Here is a 20012-nt window from a genome sequence, read left to right as displayed (position 1 = left end):
TGGTTAGGATCCGGAATGTATCAATGCGGCTCAGTTCCACAAGCAGGTGAACGAATTTTTACCATCGCATTCACTTCACGCTTTACAGCTACATTCACTTTAGTTTTGTAGCTTCATATTAAAATGGTTCAGAGAGAAAAAGCAGATTGGAAAGATTCCTTTCGTATCTTTTTGCACTGGAAATGTCTGAGATGGAGAATACGAGTTTAAAAATGTGACGTGAAAGTGAAGAATTTGATGTCTATCAGTTGCTTTTAGTGATGAATCTGCCGTGCGCTGCCTTGTCAGTTTCATAGGAGCCGCAGTGATTGGTGGGTTTTGGAAATTGAATTTTGCAATTCACAGCTTTGGTACTATTTCACCACGCTGTCGATTTCATGTTCCAGCCAATAGCAACGTTGGTTTTCATTGGCTGAAGAAATAATTTGTGTTCTATCTCAACATGACGTTTTGTCGGAGAAACTTCGCCCCCGTGAAAATGGTCCAGAATGAAGAAAATGGCAAAAGCCGCGTGGATATCCGGAGATGCAAGCGCAGCAAGCAGCTCCCTTGGTAGTCCAGTGGTTAGGATTCGGCGATCTCACCGCTGCGGCCTGGGTTTGCATCCCGGTCAGAAGCTAGCCGCTTAATTCTCTTGTTAAAACGACTTTATTAAGTTACTGATTGAAAACAGAAAATGCGTTACAGCTCTGCCCGAATCAGTGGAATTGGAACTGAAGCTCCGCATCAGAAATGAAAATGTCACATGTGCGTCAGGTCGAGAACAAATGTCGTGTCGGGATGGAAAGTAAAAGAATAAAAGAGAAAGGCTGTGATCGGTTGCAAAGCACTGGCTACAACGATGTTGGTACAAGGCAGAATATGGATGGGAATGGGGCTGCTTTTACTGGAGCACTGTGTGTAGTTCTGAGGATGGCACCTGATAAGGGTCAGTATTGATCTTGGAAACACGGCAGCGCTGATCCACCAGGATGTGAGTTCTGGAATGTGAGTGGACATTCTACCCTCTGTAAACTTGAGGTCATTCAAAACTCTGCTGCCCGTGTCTGAACTCGCAGCAAATCCCATTCCACTATCACCCCTGTGCTTTCTGACCTACACTGGCTCCTGGACAAGTATTATCTTTCGTTTAAAATTCTCCTGCTTGTTTTCAAATCCCTCCATGTCCTTGCCCCTCTCTTTTTCTTTAGTCTCCCAGAACCCCAAAACCTTCCGAGATATCCACACTCCTTGAGATGTGGCAGATGAACGGAAATAGGAAAACGCGGGAGAGTTTATTTTCTACAATTTACCAATAATTTTTTTTGGTTGAAATCGGGAATAATGAGGAAACGTAGTCGGCAGGATTCGAACCTACGTGGGAAGATCCCAATGGATTTCGAATCCATCGCCTTAACCACTCGGCCAAGACTACGGGTATGTTTGCAACGTTCATATAAAATGATAGGTGGCTACAGCAGAGCAGGAAGACATTCGCCCAGGCATGTTCGTGCCAGCTCTCTGGAAGAGCCAATCAGCTGGTTCCACGCAGGATCCTTTTCCCCCACAGAAATTCATATTTGTATTGTCTCTCCTTGTTCTTCCCATCAAAATAAAGCACAGCACACTTCAACTGAAGCTTTCCCATCTGAAGGTTTTGTGACACGGCGCGAACACCAGCTCATTGGAACTCTGGGATTCGAACCCACGCCTCCAACGAAATGGTGCGTTTAATACAGCATTTTAGACCACTCGGCCACGACAACATAATGGACGCCTTTTACCTTACCTGGTATTTCCATTGAAATATAGACAGTAAGGAAACGAGCAGGAAGCGGCCTTCAGATGCCTCGAACCTGCTCTGCCACTTGTTTGTATCATGGCGGATCCCCAGCTGTGACATCAATTTTCTAACCCATCGCGCGAACCGTTTATTTCCTTAGAATCGAAAAATCTATCCATCTTAACCTTCAATGTACTCGCCGACTGAGGATCTGCAGATGTCTGGGCTACAGTACTCCAAAGATTCACAACCCTTTGCGTGAAGAAATGTCTCCTCATTTCAGTCCTAAATGGCTGACACATTATCTGCAGAATGTGAGCCCAGTTCTAGGCGCTCCAGCCAGAGGGAAAACATCCTCTCACCATGAACACTGTCAAATTGTCTCAGAATTTCACACTTTGCAAAGAGGTAAAGGAGACCGAGACAAAGACAGAGAGACTGTGAGGGCGAAAGCAGATATACGGAGACAGATAGAGACAGAGAGTTGGCTCGACACTGAAAGGAACAGATTCACGTCACCATTGATAACTTAGATTGAAAGACGGAAAAGAAGAAGAGAATAAAAGACTTACGTTTAAACAGAGCCTTTCACGAATTCAGGGCAACAGAAAGTGTTGTAGAACCGATGGAGTGCTTTTGAAGTGTAGTCAGTGTTGTAATTTAATGACAGAGAGACAGTTCGACAAAAATGCCGATCCAGCAAATGACAAAATGTGATCTTAAGAACTACACCTCAATGTAAACATTTCATTCTACGTTTCTAAACTTTTCATTATTTGTTTGATCAGATTCTGCAGGTGGAATCCTTGACAAAACAGGGACAAAGCATTCCATTTCTATAAGGCCAGCGTTCAGCCTTCCCTTTTCTAGCGTAAAGAGCTTCAGGCTGTTCAGCCTTTCCAGGTGATTATAACATTTGGGATTGAACTTTAATTTTCCTGTTCCTTCTGAGGTATGACCACAGTAGAAACAGTTCCTAAGGTCTGAGGGATTTCAGTTTGGACTATTTGTATTTACAAATTCATTCTCTCGGTGTGTCCATTGCCTTAACTCCTCCACCACAAGGACTCGGTTTGTGTCTGTTTTAATGTTGCTCAGTGTAAATGTCAATCATCCCCCCACTTTGTAACATACGGGCACTTAGGCGCTGAGCAGTCTCCATTCAAAAACAAATAGAGCCGGAATTCCCCTCTTGCATGTTTTAAAGCTGCTCTTTTTTGTTTGTCCGATTTTAATATGAAGCTACCCAACTAATATAAATCGTTCGAATCCCACCACTGCCATAAATAAAGTTTTGATTGGTAAAAGTGGGGAACTGAAGCGCATTGACACACACACAGGAACACACACATACATATAAGTCCGAGAGTGACAGAGACCCAAGGACAGGCAAACACTCAGAAAACAAAGATTTCACAAATTGGCTAAGTTTTGTTTTCACAAATCCGACAGCAAATTCCGTAAATGCTTGTAGATGAACGCCAATAGGAAAAAACCAAAGTATTTGGCTGTGTTTTTTATTCCATTGAACAGATAATTAGTCCTGTATCTGTAGACGCCAGGTTAAAATCAGGAATGAGGAGAAGTGTAGTCGGCTGGATGGGACACTGGATGGGGACAATCCATCACCTTAACCACTCCGCTTTCGCCTGCAGACCCTGTGCGCTCACCAATAGCGGTCATATAAAATCACAGAATGATTACAGAAGAGGAGGTCATTCGGCCCGTCATGTTCTTGTTGGCTCTTTGGAAGAGCAACTCAACTCTTCTCACAATGCCGGCCTTTTCCCAGTCGCCCTGTAATTAATATTCACATTTTCTCTCCTCGGGATTCCGACCAATCGGAAACACCGCTCACTTTCCTGCTATAAATTTTAGCAGCCTCCCCTCCGCCGGAGGCGATTTGCACGAAGTCCCCAAAATGATCGGCTGGTAGTGGTGGGATTCGAACCCACGTCTCGTTAGAGACTGGAACTTAAGTCCAGCGCCTTAGACCGCTCGGCCACACTACCAAAATGCTTACAGCCAGTCATCGTCATGACTGGTATCGGCATTGAATGAGAACATAAGAAATCAGACCAGGAGTCTGCCAAAAGGCCCCTGGAGCTTGCTCAGCTACTTCATAAGATCACGGAGGATCCTGGGTCTCAACACCAATTTCCCAGCCCTTGATTCCTTTGCTGTACCTCGTCTTTGTGGCATAAGTAGTGAGTGTGTTCCGATATTAACTGAAAACTTGGTGGTTTGACACCATCCGGCAATGATAAAAGTCTCTTCCTCACCCTCCTCCCTTCCTACTTCCATTGCCGTCACAGTTCCGGATTGTGCGCTTTGATCTGATGAAAATATTCCCCAAACTTTGTCAGCCATCTGTTGTCCAGTATGTTCTCACACAAACAGGCGTTTAAATATTAATTTCAAACACAATGAGAATAAAAATAGTTCAACAGCGTACATACATCCAATTCATGAGAAATATAGGATTCAAAGCTGCGAATAGAAATTCATTCGCTGAATATATTAACAGAACTGGAGCACACCATTGCACCGTGTGAAGTTCCATTTAATTTGTGGATGTTATACAACTGGTATCAAGATAACTGGTATTAAAATAATCTCAGAATCAATATAAAGAAACGGTACAAAAAGGGAAACAGTTACAATAATAATGCAATCAACACAATAAAAACATATTAATTTGCCATAACGACAATCCAGAGATATTCGCGAATATTTTCATTTAGAGTCGATATTTCACAGACAGAATTCCACCTGGAGTCGCTCAATGGCTCCACCTTTGACCAAACCTACAGAGCAGACAGTTCAGCAGTGTCACAGGTCAGAGCTGTGCCATGAAACTAACAGATCTTTTCATTATGTTATTGTGGTTTATTGTAAAGTAGGTTTATGGTGGTGAGTGTATGGTTCTGTCTGTGCGATTTAATTGCATTAGGGCCAGATAGGCTGCAAGCTTCAAATTATCAAAATAAATTAGGGGCAAAAGGTATTTTAAATGCTATTGAGTAAACATGGATGAGGCCTTAGCACGTATATTGTGAAGGAAATTCGCATTTTTAGATAAGTGAAGGAAGGTAAGAAAGGTCAAGTAGTGTATTTATTTTCCCAAAGGTACTGACCATGTTAGCAACATGAAAATTTTTTGTATCATGGGAAAAGTAAATTTCCAAAGACACAAAGAACAACGGAATTTACAGATTAAAGAGAGAGAAACATATATGAAGAGGAATGGAAGGCTATGTTGGGGGGCCATGTAAGATCTAATAGGACCGTGCAAAACAACCTTGGGGAAGCCTCCAGCCTGCTGTGTCCAGTAACCAAAGGTGGAGGATAGCCTTTGGAATTCCACTGTCAAGTAGGCGCTGTGGTAAATTTGCTTGCTTGCTACTTAAATTTTAAAGCTATTTTGGACTGCTGCCCTAAAGAGGGTGTATAGTTGGGAGTGAGGTTAATTAGGGATTTTGGGATTTGTTATAGTATTAAGTAACTGTAATCTTATGCATGTGCTTGAAATTATTCCTTTTGTCAATAAATGTTTTAACTTAGTTTTAAAATCTCTAAAGGTGTTAGTGGACTCATTACTTCTGAATTCGGTGCACAAATCTTCTCGTAATGAATACAAATTGTAAAACCGTTGTGATAGCGTGACCACGTTTCCTTTGTGGATTTGGTCCGCCTGGCCGACATCATCTGCTAGGACAGCTCAGCTGGGGATGAAAGGAAACTTTACTCTGTCATGACAGTGCATCGCACATGATGCTACATTTATAACCAGCGTCATAAACTGACGCTGTCATGGAACAGAAGATTAAATAGTGGACTCTCGGAATCATTGCATTTCATGGTCCAATGAGCGATCAGGTTGAGCGATTGTTCTGAAAAGAACTGACGTCATTTTTCTTTTCAATTAACCGCAGATCTGAGCAAGGTGCGACGTCACACAAACATGGCTGACGCCAATTGGCCCGGCAGTGGATGACGCCACAATGCTTTTCGCACGCCATTGGACCGTGATTGGTTATTACCCGCATTGATTCAGGTGCGGGAGATCACAGGCTGTCTCCAGTCTCTGCTGAGCGGTGAAGTTTGAGCCGCCTGTGATCCTGACTCAGGACTGTGACCCCTTGGCACCTTAATGGTGCCGTGCGCCCACTGAGAATATCCGAGACTGGAGAAAGATCGAGAAACTGGGAAGCGCAGCGGTGGAGGTTAATTATAAATGCAGCATAGAGGGGAGAAATGGGTTTGGTAGGAGAATAAATGCTTTAATATGGGTTTAAAGATTGTATCCATAAATGTGCGTAGCATTAAATCTACTACGCGATGTGTTGCGACCTTGGACTACCTAGCCAAGGTCAAAGCTGACCTGTTGTTTCTGCAGGAGTGTGCGATACCGCACCTCAGCTCCTACAGGCAATGGTCACGATGGTGGTCCCACGGGCCATCGATCTGGTCGGGCGGAAACGACTCTCGTTCCTCCGGCCTGGGTATTCTGCTGCGGGGAGGCAACTTCACCGTCTCCGAGGTCAAGGAGGTGGTGGGCGGGCGACTCCTGGTAGCAGACGTAATGTACAAGAACGCTCCACTCCGGTTAATTAACGTGTACGGCCCGGCACAAGGGGCTGAGCGGCTGGAGGTTTTTCAGCAGCTCCCACTGCTGCTGGCGACCTCCAGGCCGGTCATTCTGGGCGGGGACTTCAACTGCATCATCGATGCGGCTGGACGATCCGGCAGGGCCGGAAGCAGATTGGACGCTACGTCCAGATCCCTGATGGAAACAGTTAAGGATGCCAAGCTGCACGACGTCTTCAGCAACCCTGCAGACGGAGCGCAGCGTAGATACACCTGGTCGCGGCCAGACGGGTCCATTCGTTCCAGGATAGACTTCCTGTTTGTGTCCCGTGCATTCACAGTCAGATCCACCGACGTCAAGCCGGTGTTCTTCTCTGACCACTGCCTCCTACTGGCGGACTGCCACTTGGAGGAAGACCTGAGGGTGGGCAGGGGGGCATGGAAGCTAAATGTGCAACTGCTGACCCCAGAGAACATTGAGGAGCTCAAGAGGGATTACAAAGGTTGGAGAACCGTGAAACCCCTCTTTGAGTCCCTGACACACTGGTGGGAAGTGATCAAGGGAAGCATCAAGAGGTTTTTCATCCGCAAAGGCACCCAGAAAGCTAGAAAGGAACAGAGGGAAATGTCCCGACTCCAGAAAAAGATGCAGAATCTGCTCCGGCTGCAGTCGATGGGGGTCGATGTCAAGGAGGAGCTCCAAGAGGTGAAGGGCCAGCAAGCCTCGCACTTTGCCTCGGAGGCCTCCAAGATCATCTTCCGTTCCAGAGTCCGCTCCGTGGAGCAGGACGAGACGTGCTCACGTTTCTTCTTCCAAAAGGTACACAGAGAGCGCTCTGTGATCAGCAGCCTGAAGGAAGAAGACGGCTCAGTAAAGTCATCACGGTCCGACATTCTGAGGATCAGCAAATCCTTTTATGCCGGACTGTATGACGTGAAGCCCACGGACAGCACGGCCTCCCAGTCCTTCCTGTCCTCTATCACGGAGGTCTTAGACCACAGTACGCGGGAGAGCCTAGACAAACCGCTAACTCCTGACGAACTGACTAAGGCCCTCGAGTCCTTCGAGAAGAGTAAAACCCCCGGAAGCGACGGCCTGCCGGCGGAGTTGTATTCGGCTCTGTGGGACTTGATCGGCCCAGACCTGCTAGAAGTGTACGAGAGTATGCTCCTGGCCGGCAGCATGTCAGAATCCATGAGGAAAGGCATCATCACCCTCATCTACAAGCACAAGGGGGAAAGGGAGGAAATTAGAAATTGGCGACCCATTTCACTGTTGAATGTGGACTATAAGATTCTGTCCAAGGTCATCGCCAACCGGGTCAAATCCGCTCTGGAATTGGTGATTCACCCTGACCAGACCTGCTCTGTGCCAGGCAGGAAGATCTCTGACAGCCTGGCGCTGCTCGGGGATACGATTGCCTATGTACAGGACAGGGGTGTGGATACCTGCCTCATCAGCTTGGATCAGGAGAAGGCCTTTGACAGAATATCGCACACCTACATGGGGGATGTGCTCTCCAAAATGGGCTTTGGGGAGGGAATTCGAAATTGGATCCAACTGCTCTACACTAACATCAGTAGCGCAGTCTCAATCAATGGGTGGGAAACAGATAGCTTTCCGATTAAATCTGGAGTCAGGCAGGGCTGTCCTCTCTCGCCTGTCCTTTTCGTGTGCTGCATAGAACCCTTTGCCGAGTCCATCAGGAAGGATCCGGGCATAAGAGGAGTGATGATCCCAGGCAGTGGAGGCACTCAGGTAAAAGCCTCCCTGTACATGGACGACGTCGCCGTTTTCTGCTCGGATCCGCTGTCGGTGCGCAGACTGATGCACGTCTGCGACCAGTTCGAACTGGCCTCGGGAGCCAAGGTAAATCGTGGGAAGAGCGAGGCCATGTTCTTTGGGAACTGGGCTGACCGATCCTTTGTCCCCTTCACTGTCAGGGCTGACGGCCTGAAGGTGCTGGGGATATGGTTCGGAGGGACCGGGGCATGCGTTAGAAACTGGAAGGAGCGAGTGGCTATGGTGAAAAGGAAACTGGGCATGTGGGAGCGACGCTCCCTCTCCATTGCGGGTAAGAACCTGGTCATCAGGTGTGAGGTACTCTCGCTGTTGCTGTACGTGGCGCAGGTCTGGCCCATTCCACACTCCTGCGCGATGGCGATCACTCGAGCCATCTTCCGCTTTATCTGGAGGTCGAAAATGGATCGTGTCTGCAGGGACGCGATGTACAAGCCTCTAGATAAAGGGGGAAAAAACGTGCCCAACATCGCCCTCATACTGATGGCCACCTTTGTGTGTGGCTGCATCAAGCGGTGCGTAGACCCTCAGTACGCAAACACCAAGTGTCACTACGTGCTGAGGTTCTACCTGTCCCCGGTGTTGCGAAGGATGGGTCTGGCCACGCTGCCGCGGAACGCTCCAAGTAGTTGGACCGTGCCGTACCACCTGTCCCTGGTGGAAAAATTTATGCAGAAAAACACCTTTGACCACAAGTCCATCAGGCAGTGGTCAGCACGTAACGTCCTAGAGGCCCTGAGGGATAAGGAGAGGGTGGACCCTGTGGGATGGTTCCCCGAGCAGACTGTCAAAGTCATTTGGCAGAATGCCTCATCGCCAGAACTTTCCAACAAGCACCAAGACGTAGCTTGGCTGGTGGTGAGAAAGGCCCTCCCCGTCAGATCCTTCCTACACGCCAGGAGTCTCACCCCCTCTGCACGTTGCCCTCGAGGTGGCTGTGGTGGGGAAGAGACCGTTGTTCACCTCCTTGTGGATTGTGCCTTTGCAAAGAAAGTCTGGAGAGAGATGCAGTGGTTGCTGTCGAGGTTCATCCCGAGCAGTTCTGTGACACAGGACTCTGTGCTCTACGGGCTGTTCCCAGGGACACACACCGAGACAAACATCGACTGCAGCTGGAGGATCATCAACTCGGTGAAAGACGCGCTTTGGTCTGCCCGAAACTTGTTGGTCTTCCAGCACAAAGAGTTGTCCCCGACCGATTGTTGCGGACTGACACAATCCAAAGTCCAGGACTACGTGCTGAGGGACGCACTAAAGCTTGGGGCAGCTGCCGCAAAGGCGCAATGGGGAAGGGTCGCTGTGTAAGACCTTTCTACCACAGCGCACCGAGAGACTGGGAACTGTTTAGAGCCCCTCGGGCTGTACAGATCAAAATGAAAGGCTGTAAATGATTGTAATATTGTTTGTACTGATGCACCTGGTGATACATTTTGTAAAAGTTTAACCTGGATTGTACCCTTGTAATGTTGTTTTTGAAATGGTTTTGAATGTGATTGAAGATTTTTTATGAATAAAGTATATTTTTACAATAAAAAAAAAAAATAGAGGGGAGAAATGTGGTAGAGATTGGGATAGAGACTGAGACAGAGCAACAGATTAAACACTAACACTACCCTTTCTTAAATATCATTCCGAACCCTTCAGGTGGGCCAGCAATTTTTCCCTCCCTTAATCTTATAATGTTCAACAACGAGCGCCTGAACTCCAGGATTTTAAAGGAACAACGGCTCTGCATCAGAAGGAAAATGTTGGAAGATATTGGGGTCTGACCAGAAATCTCTGTTGATATTCCCGTGACAGGGGGTGGGGGGTGCGGGGGGTGGGGGTGGGGTGGGGGGGGGGGGTGGGGGGGTGGTGGTGGGGGGATGGTATGAAGGGCTCTCTGAGGAGATGCAGCGAAATCCCTGGGATGAAGTTCAGTGAGTTCAGGAGGATGGTCACAGAGGGAATGGAGTAGGGAGAGATGATCCCTGGGGTGATGTTCAGTGAGTTCAGGAGGATGGTATCAGAGGGAATGGAGCAGTGAGAGAGGATCCCTGGGGTGATACTCAGTGAGTTCAGGAGGATGGTATCAGAGGGAATGGAGCAGGGAGAGAGGATCCCTAGGGTGATGGTCAGTGAGTTCAGGAAGATGGTATCAGAAGGAATGGAGCAGGGAGAGAGGATCCCTGGGGTGATGGTCAGTGAGTTCAGGAGGATGGTATCAGAGGGAATGGAGCAAGGAGAGAGGATCCCTGGGGTGATGTTCTGTGAGTTCAGTTGTTTGTTGCATCAGGCAGGCCGCAACGCTGGGAATTTCCACGATTGTGCTACCTGGTGTTCTTATTAAACCCCAAACTGTGGTAATAACTTGCAGGATTACTGCTTGAAAACGTGTCTGTGTCAGATCGGCCCCGGTCTCTCGGAATCATCCCTGGGTTTGTACCAAATGTTCTGTGTGCGGTATATGTGTATTCCTTGTTATTCATTTATGCGATATGGGAGTGGCTGTCTGGGTCAGCATTTATTGCCCATCCCTAATTGGCTTGAGAAGATGGACTGTGACGTCTCTGCCTTGTGAGTGTTTAAGTGGACAAGATACAGAGAGTCCAGGTGAATGCTCTGGGGGCTTCGGTTCAAATCCCAACATGGCAGCTGCTGGTATGTGAATTCAATTAATAAAATCTGGAATTGAAAACTGGACTCAGTAATGGTGACCATGGCAACTAACACCGATTGTCGTAAAAACCCAGCTGATTCACTACTGTCCTTTAGAGAGGGAAATCTGCCACTTTTACCCAGCCTGGCCGACATGTGATTCCAGGTCCACAGCAATGTGACTGACACTTAACTGCCCTCTGAAATGGCCTCGGAAGCCGGGCTGTTCGGGGCGGCCTTGCCAGTGACACCCACATTTCATTAAAGGATAAAGAGAAAAAAACTTTTATTCTCTATCTAACCCCTGCTGCACAGACCCTGGGAGTGCTTGATGGGACAGTGTAAAGGAAGCTTTCTTTCTCCACGCACTGCCCTACATCGGCCTCTGATGAAGCAGAGTCCTGCTGTTTACAATTAGCTGACAGACCAGAATATGACTGAGGCTCCCCTCGCTCAGAGGGAAAGATGTATTAACACGAATGAGTGACTCTTTCACTGACGGGTCTTCGATTCAAGCACATCCCCACATCCCAGACAGGACTGGTGAAAAATACCTGTCTGGAAATGGTGGTGGTGGTGGTGGTGGTGGTGGGGTGGGGTGGGGTGGGGGAGAGGGGGAAACCGTGTAATAGAGAAGGTGGAGTGGTGTCAATGGGCCTTGGAGAAAGGATTTCGTCAGAACCATAGTTCGTTTCACATTAATGATTTATTAACAATTTCAGAGAACATTTTACAGAACAGTTTATTTTAAAGTTAACCAAAGTGAATAGGAGCGTCACATTCAGAACAGAACACATTCCCTCTGAACTGCCAACTGTATGTATAATAGTAACAGACACCAGAAAGAGAAAACAGGAGCTCAACATAAAGGGAAGGGGATAATTGTGAATGAGGAATGAGAAAAGTTATTTATTTACACGGAGAATTCAAACTACAGGGGAATTATAAGCTACAATTAGAATACAGCCATAGTTATCTCGAAAATTTCAAACAGGAAACCAGAAATACCATCCATGTTTGTCTCAGTTACAAATTCGGAAACAAACTGAAGGTATTTCATTTTTAGAGTCACCAAGAGGGCACATTTTAAATCCGGAATACAGAGATTTCAATAAAGAGCTGATGAAAATCTACGGTGCCCAAAATTCAACCGATCACTTGGTCTGTAAAATAGGATAAAATAATGAAACAGATGTTTAAGAGCTGGGACATTTATATTCGAGTTTTAATCAATGAAACATTGAGAGGTTTTTCATACCACTTCTGTCAGTTTGAAGTGTGACTGCTTAAACTGTGCTGTCACTCAGCAGTTCTCTGGATCTTTGGGAGAATTGGAACTCCGCTGCTTTAATTTGGAATGCTGCAAATTCATATAACAAATTCATATAAACTCATATAACAAGGTCATCATAAAATGGCATAACACCATGCATCCATACCATGGCCCTTCCATCATCCTGTCTCTGTCAGCTTTTTAAAAGTGCAAACGAATTAATCTCAGTTTCCTTCTCTCTTTTAGTAAACCTGTTATTCTTCTGAATATCAATTAATTGCACAATTCTCTTTGGAAGGAGTTTCTGCAGATTCCATGCCCAGTTTGCCTTAATTAACACTGTTCCCCTCACCCAATTTAGACTAAAAGATTTAGACTTGTGTTCCTTACCTAGCTATGCATATGAACATTATTTACTTATCTCTTGATTTCATGTTGAATTGACAAAAGTGCTCATTTTGGTTTGAAATAATTTTGTCCTGGGAATGAAATCTTTACAGAATACATATTTGTTTAGGAAAAAGGGCAGTGTTGATCTACCAGAATGCTTGGAAGATTCCAATGGTTAGGCTGAGAGGTCATGACTCTTGTTACAGGAAGACAACTGTTGGTTTCCACCCGGTGCCTCAGTTTGTTTTGAGTGTCATAATGCAGAAGGCTCAGTCCAGCAAATGTCTCAGGCAGCAATCCTTTCTGCTCAATCATTAGGAACACCTTTCTCCTCCTCAGAAGACGAAATTCAACAAACTTTACTCAGCAGCATTTTTTACGTTATTCAAGATTCAGTATTAATATTTTTGTTGATATTTATTCCCTCGCTTGACTTGAGACTCTCTGGAGTATACAACAACATCGAATTGCAAACGTGACTAGCAAACAAAAGAATGCCAGACACCAGGTAATGCACTTGATATTTGTCTGATTTGAGATTTAGCACAACAGTCAGTATTTCAACAAAATCAAAGAATTTTACAGGAAACAGATTTGAGAGTTATATCTGATCCCTCTTTGTCTGTCGTTCTGAACACACATTACTATGAGACATCTTTGACATGGTGAGTTACTGTGTTAATCTGTATTGAAAGACGCATTCATTTCTGTTGTTGACTGAACAAACTGCTAATATGTGAGCGCAGTGAAATACGATCATTTATTTCTACTCAACTGTGTCATGAAATCGCACCACGTCTGATTTTGCTGTATTCATTTTATGATCTCGGGGTGAGAGCAACTGCAACATAGGAGATTCAAGTAAGCTTACAAATCACCCTCACTATTGACTGAACCAGGGTCCTTTCGTGTGTTGGGCGAACGTGATAACCACTTTACTACAGAAACTGTCATGTTTCCATTGAGCCTGTCTGGAATGTTAAACTGCGCTGCAACACAGCAGCACTCTGGGTGTCTGTTGCAGAGAAATGGAATTCAGCTGCAATCAGCAGGAATGCTGCAGCAAGACTGACATAACCGTCTAATCATAAAGTGGCCGAGCACCGTGTATTCATACAATCACACAAGAGGCCCTTCCACTATGCGACCGCTGTCCCCTTTTTAAACGAGCAAACTAATTAATCACAATTTGCTTCTCTCTTTTAATAAACCTGTTTTTTCCTCCCTTTCATTAAATTGCTCAATACCCTTTTGAAAAAGTAGTTTCTGCAGAATCCATGCCTAGTTTGCCTTAATCACAAGGTTCACATGACGATTTGGACTTGGGTTCCTAATATACTTTACCATATGAACATGATGTATTTATGCAATTGATTCTCATATCGAATTTACGAAAGTGTCATTTTTTCAATTTTACTATTTTTACAACCTTATTACTTTTACTCCATACCCCTTCAATCGAGGGTGCGATATTAGAGAGGAAAATGCTTGTTCCGGAGTTTAACAGAGCCCTGCCAAGAGCACGTGCTTCACTAGTTCGTTTACTTCATTTGGTTTGAAATAATTTTTGTTCATGGACCGGAATCTTACAGAGGATAAATATTTGTGCAGCAAATAGGGCAGTGCTGAGCTACCAGAATGTTTGAAGGTTTCTAATGGTTGGACTGAGAGGCCATGTCATTTGTTGCAGGGAGACAACTGTTGGTTTCACCCTGGTGTCTCAGCTTGTTTTGAATTTCTCAATGTAGACGTGTGCGTCCAACAAATGTCTCCAGGTGCAATGCTTTTTGCTCAATCATTAGGAACATCCATCTAATCCTTGGAAGACGAAATTGAACAAACTTTACTTAGTATTTGTTCCGCTATTCTATATTTAATATTAATATTTTATCTGTTATTGGTGCCTTCATTTGAATTGAGACTCTCTGAAATATACAGCAAACTCGAATTTCAAATATGACTGAGAGATTGCCAGTTAGCAGGGAATGCAATTCATATGGTGCTCATTTGAAATTGAGCACAGTTAGCTTTGAAACAAAATCCAATAATTTTACTGGGAACAGTTTTGAGAATGATTCGTTCATGATATTTGATCCCTCTTTGTTCCAGCTGAGAAGCTTTCTGGCGTATAAATTGCGTCCATGTAGAAGACAGGAGGGAAGCCAGCAGATCTGCACTGCACCTCGGTTTCCACATCTCGCCGGGTCGTTTTTCCTGATACTCTATTCTGAAGACCAATTGTTTAAAGGAGTGATTATGTCATTTCCTCTGGTTCAATTACAGCATCGCTTGTGCCAGTCCTTATGAGCGCACTTTAGTATGAAACACTCCTTTCAAGTGAAACAGCATTTCACTTGCACTTCCCTCAATTTAGTCTACTGCATTCGCTGCTCCCAATGTGGTTTCCTCTACATTGGAGAGACCAAACGCAGACTGGGTGGCCGCTTTGCAGAACACCTTTGGTCGATCCGCAATCATAACCCAGAGCTCCCTGTCGCTTGCCATTTTGATACACCACGCTGCTCTCATGCCCACGTGTCCGTCCTTGGCCTGCTGCAATGTTCCAGTGAAACTCAACGCAAACTGGAGGAACAGCGCCTCATCTTCCGACTAGGCACTTTACAGCCTTCTGGACTGAATATTGAGTTCAACAATTTTAGATCATGAACTCGCTCCTCCATCCCACCCCCTTTCCGATACGCCTTTTTCCATTAATTTATATAGATTTTTCTTTTCCCACCTATCTCCATTGTTTTTAAATGTATTTCCATCCATTGTTCTATCTCTACCTTTTAGTCTTTTTCGATCACCCCCACCACCCCCACCCCCACTAGGGCTATATGTACCTTGCTCGTCCTGCTTTCTACCCTTAATGTCCCCATCATCACATTTCTTTGCTAATATCACCACCGTCAACACCTCTTTGTACTTTTCTCTATGACATCTTTTGGCTATCTCCACCTATCACTGGCCCTCTATCCAGCTCAACCTTTCCCACCCCCCACCCCCTTAAACCAGCTTATATTTCACCTCTTTTTATTTTTCCTTAGTTCTGTTGAAGAGTCATACGGAATCGAAACGTTAACTGTATCCCTCTCCGCAGGTGCTGTCAGACCTGCTGAGTTTTTCCAGGTATTTTTGTCCAATGGTTAGGCTGAGACGTCATGACTCTTGTTACAGGAAGAGAACTGTTGGTTTCCACCTGGTGCCTCAGTTTGTTTTGAATTTCAAAATGCAGGAGGCTCGGTCCAGCAAATGTCTCAGGCAGCAATCCTTTCTGCTCAATTATTAGGAACGCCCTTCTCCTCCTCAGAAGACGAAATTCAACAAACTTTTCTCAGCAATTTTTTACGTTATTCAACATTCAGTATTAATATATTTCTATTTGATATTAATGCCCTTGGTTGACTTGAGACTCTCTGAAATATACAACATTGAATTGCAAACGTGGCTGGCAAACAAAAGATTGCCAGACACCAGGTAATGCACTTGATATGGGACTGATTTGAAATTTAGCACAACAGTCAGCATTTCAACAAAATCATCGAAGAATTTTACAGGGAACCAATTTGAGAATGATGCGGTAATATCTGATCCTTCTTTGTTGTTCTGAGCACACATTACTATGAGACATCTTTGACATGGTGAGTAACTGTGTTAATCTGTATCGAAAGACGCATTCATTTCTGTTGTTGACTGAACGAACTGCTAATATGTGAGCGCAGTGAAATAAGAACATCTATTTCCACTCAAGTGCGTCATGAAATCTCAGAATGTCTGATTTTGCTGCATTCATTTTATGACCTCGGTGAGAACAAATGCAAGATGCCTGCAAATGGGAGACTCAAGTAAGTGTCAATGGTGCAAATCACCCTCACGATTGAATGAGTAAGTTTTAATAAAGTTTTTAATGCATTAAAGGTGTTGTATAAATGCAAGCTATTGTTGTCTACTTTGAGGAGCGATTTCATTACCAGTCTCAGTTGAAAAACCATGGGCGCTGTGGCACCAGGGAGAGGATTTGTACTGGTTGAGAGTGAAATGGGATTCACTCAGTCATCCCATTTACTGACACAGCAGCACAGTCACTCTAGAGAGAGACCATCCAGGTAATTCACGAGTACGGGAGGGTTTACTCAGTTTTCCCGCCAACTTTGAAAGTTCAAAGCATTTGATGCATGTTCAGCACATTCACACAGTAGTAAGGCTGTTTAAATGTTGTGTGCGTGGGCAGTGATTCACCTGTTCTTCCCACCCGCTGTGATGCTAGTGAGTTCACATGTGACTGTAGGGGTTGGAATTCTGTTTTTCTGCTGTTTTGGGGATTCTCGATTCGCCATTAATTCCCATTCTCCTTTCTTCTGGTGGGTAATGGAGGGTCCATGCAGTTGGCTTTCGGTATAATTTGTTTCTTAACTTTAGTATTGGACCCTCCGACCCAGCTTCCACTCCGCAACAGGAAAACAAATCAGGATATCCTAATTTGGACTTTCAATGGGGGAAGGGGTTACCCAGCATTCCCCGCGGTAGAGAATATCCCCTATCCACACAACAGGAAGTCAGCGCGCAGGCGCAGTGTCGAACAGTGTTTGAGCTTGCGCGGAGTGAGCAATGTCGATGGAGAGAAGCTTCTTTCTCTGATCCGCAATCGGTGAGGGAGGGATGAAGGGTCTGAGGGAGCGAACGATCCGGTGGGTGGACGGGAGGGCTTCGTAAACATGTTGTGTAAGATGCAGTCTCCCGAATGAGAAGCTACCGGTCCCCGTTTACAAGAGCAGGGGGACAGCTGAGGGGCTCCTGCTGCTGCAGAGCGGGGTGAACGGAGGAGGAATTTCCAAAGCTTGTGGTCTTGGTAACGGAAAGATCGGCACCAATGGTGGGGTGATTAATATGGGGAATGTTCAAGAGGCCGGTGGGAGATGAACACATGTTTCAGAGGGTTGTGTGGGTGGAGGAGATAACAGAGATAGGGATGATCGCAGCCAGAGGGGAAATCCATTGATTGGAGGGTTGTGTGGGGGAGGAGATTACAGAGATAGTGATGATCGCAGGCAGAGAGGAAATCCATTGAGTGGAGGGTTGTGTGGGTGGAGGAGATTACAGAGATAAGGATGATCGCAGCCAGAGAGGAAAACAAGGATGAAAATTTTTAAATTTTGCTGCTTCTTAACTGGGAACCTTTGTAGGTCAGTGAACACAGGGGTGAAGGATGAACAAGACTTGGTGCGAGTAAACACACGGGCAGCAGAGTTTTGGATGACCTCAACATTACAGAGAGGCTGAAGGTGGGAGATTGGCTGGGATTGTGTTAGGATAGTTAAGTCTAGAGGTAACAAAGGAATGGATGATGGTTACAGCAGGGGCTGAGCTGAGATGAGGGTGGAGTCGGCGACGTTACTGGGGTGGGAATTGATGGTCTTGGTGATGATGCGGATATGTGTTTGGAAGCTCATCTTCAGGTGAAATATTTTTTCATGGTTGTGAACAGCCTGGTTCAGCCTCAGACAGTTACCAGGGAGAGGGATGGAGTCGGTGGCTGGCAGTGGAGTTTGTAGTGGGGACTGAAGAGAACAGCTTCTGTTTTCCCAATATTTAAATAGAGGAAATTTCTGCTCATCCAGGACTGGATGTCAAACAAGTCAGGACGTTGTGTGACTTGGAGGGGAATTTGGAGGTGATGCTACCCTGGTCCTAGGTGGTGGAAGTTGAGGGTTTTGGGGATTCCTTCACAGTTCTGGTCAAGCTGTAGATATATAAAACATATAAAATCTCTCTCTACCCCCGTTTTTTTTCTCTCTCTCTCTCTTCATTCAGTTCAATTTCACAACCTGCCTTTGTCTTTTTCTGTGTTCTCTCCACCCCCTTTTTCTGTTTTAAATCAGCTTCACAGGATATTAGAAGGGGAGGATCTGCAGTCAGAAAACAGCATCTGAAGGAGTTGCCCAATACATCGTAACCTGAATAGCATAGCATCTTGAACATGGAAAGAAAAAACACTGTTCAAAGTGTAGAGAAACCGTGGAAATGTGGGGACTGAGGAGAGATTCCGTTACCCATGTGAGCTGGAAACTCATCGGCGTAGTCATACTGGGGAGCGACCGTTCGCCTGCTCCGTGTGTGGGAAGGGATTCTCTCGATCATCCCAGCTGATTACACACCAACGAGTTCACACCGGGGAGAAACCATTCACCTGCTCCGAGTGTGAGAAGGGATTCACTCAGTCATCCAACCTGCTCAGACACTGATGAGTTCACACTGGGGAGAGACCTTTTAAGTGCCCAGATTGTGGGAAGTGCTATAAAAGTTCATGGGAACTGCTGCTCCATCAACGTGTTCACACTGACGAGAGACCGTTCAGGTGCTCTCACTGTGGGACTGGGTTCAAGCGATCATCTCAACTCACGGTACACCAGCGAATTCACACTGGGGAGATGCCGTTCACCTGCCCCATGTGTAGGAAGGGATTCTCTCGATCATCCCAGCTGATTGCACACCAACGAGTTCACAATGGGGTGAAAACATTCACCTGCTCCGAGTGTGGGAAGGGATTCACTCAGTCATCCCACCTGCTGAGACACCAGCGAATTCACACTGCTGAGAGACCTTTTAAATGTTCAGACTGCGGGAAGTGCTATAGAAGTTCTGGGGAACTGATGTCCCCTCAACGTGTTCACACTGAGGAGAGACCATTCAGGTGGTCTCACTGTGGAACTGGGTTCAAGGCATCATTTCAACTCACTGCACACCAACGAGTTCACACTGGGGAGAAACTGTTCACCTGCTCTGAGTGTGGGAAGGGATTTACTTGGTTATCCAACCTGCTGAGACACCAGCGAGTTCACACTGGGGAGAAACCTTTCAAATGCTCAGACTGTGGGAAGTGATATAAAAGCTCCGGGGGACTGATATCCCATAAACGTTTTCACATTGATGAAATCCAGTTCAGGTGCTCTCACTGTGGCACGGGGTTCAAGCGATCATCTCAACTCACTGTACACCAGCGAGTTCACACCAGGAGAGGCCATTCACCTGCTACTTGTGTGGGTAGGGATTCGCTCAGTTATCCCACATGTTGAGGTACGAGAGAGTTCACACTGGGGCGAGGCCGTTCACCTGCTCTGAGTGTGGGAAGAAATTCACTCAGTCATTCACTCTGCTGAGTCACCAGCGAGTTTACAAGTCACAACAGTGATTGTATTTTTCTGCCAATCACATCCAGGACTGAACCATGTTCATTGGGGTCTGTTTCTGCTGATGTTAATAAACTCCAGCCCAGTTGTAGGTGCTAATATTCTGGATATAATTAAAATAAATCAGCTTTGTGTTAAATGCACAGTGTGCCGAGTCTTTTTAATATCTATAACACAAGATAATTCCTTTGAAGTGCTCTCCCTCACCTGTTTCCATACTCACTGAGGCTCCTTAGACAGCACCTTCCAAACCCACGACCACTACCATCTAGAAGGACAAGGGCAGCAGACACCATTGACCAATCCATCCTCCGCCAATGCCCCTCCACTGGTGTCCAGCTGGGTGAGACTGCATGCTCCTGATTCCTT

The 20012-nt window shown here is 45.8% G+C and overlaps 1 non-coding gene and 1 pseudogene across 1 annotated transcript; one reads left to right on the top strand and one right to left on the bottom strand.

Annotated features, from left to right (window-relative positions):
- The first annotated feature begins 1323 nt into the window (after positions 1 to 1323).
- On the top strand, positions 1324 to 19645 carry LOC144674314 (uncharacterized; annotated as a pseudogene).
- Positions 3693 to 3774, bottom strand: trnal-uaa (transfer RNA leucine (anticodon UAA)). The gene has a single exon. It is a non-coding gene; the product is annotated as a tRNA-Leu (tRNA).
- Positions 19646 to 20012: the final 367 nt, after the last annotated feature.

Source organism: Cetorhinus maximus, unplaced genomic scaffold (genome assembly GCF_964194155.1).
Source record: "Cetorhinus maximus unplaced genomic scaffold, sCetMax3.hap1.1 HAP1_SCAFFOLD_625, whole genome shotgun sequence".
Taxonomy (NCBI): Eukaryota; Metazoa; Chordata; class Chondrichthyes; order Lamniformes; family Cetorhinidae; genus Cetorhinus; species Cetorhinus maximus.
This window is presented reverse-complemented; position numbering and strand designations above follow the sequence as displayed.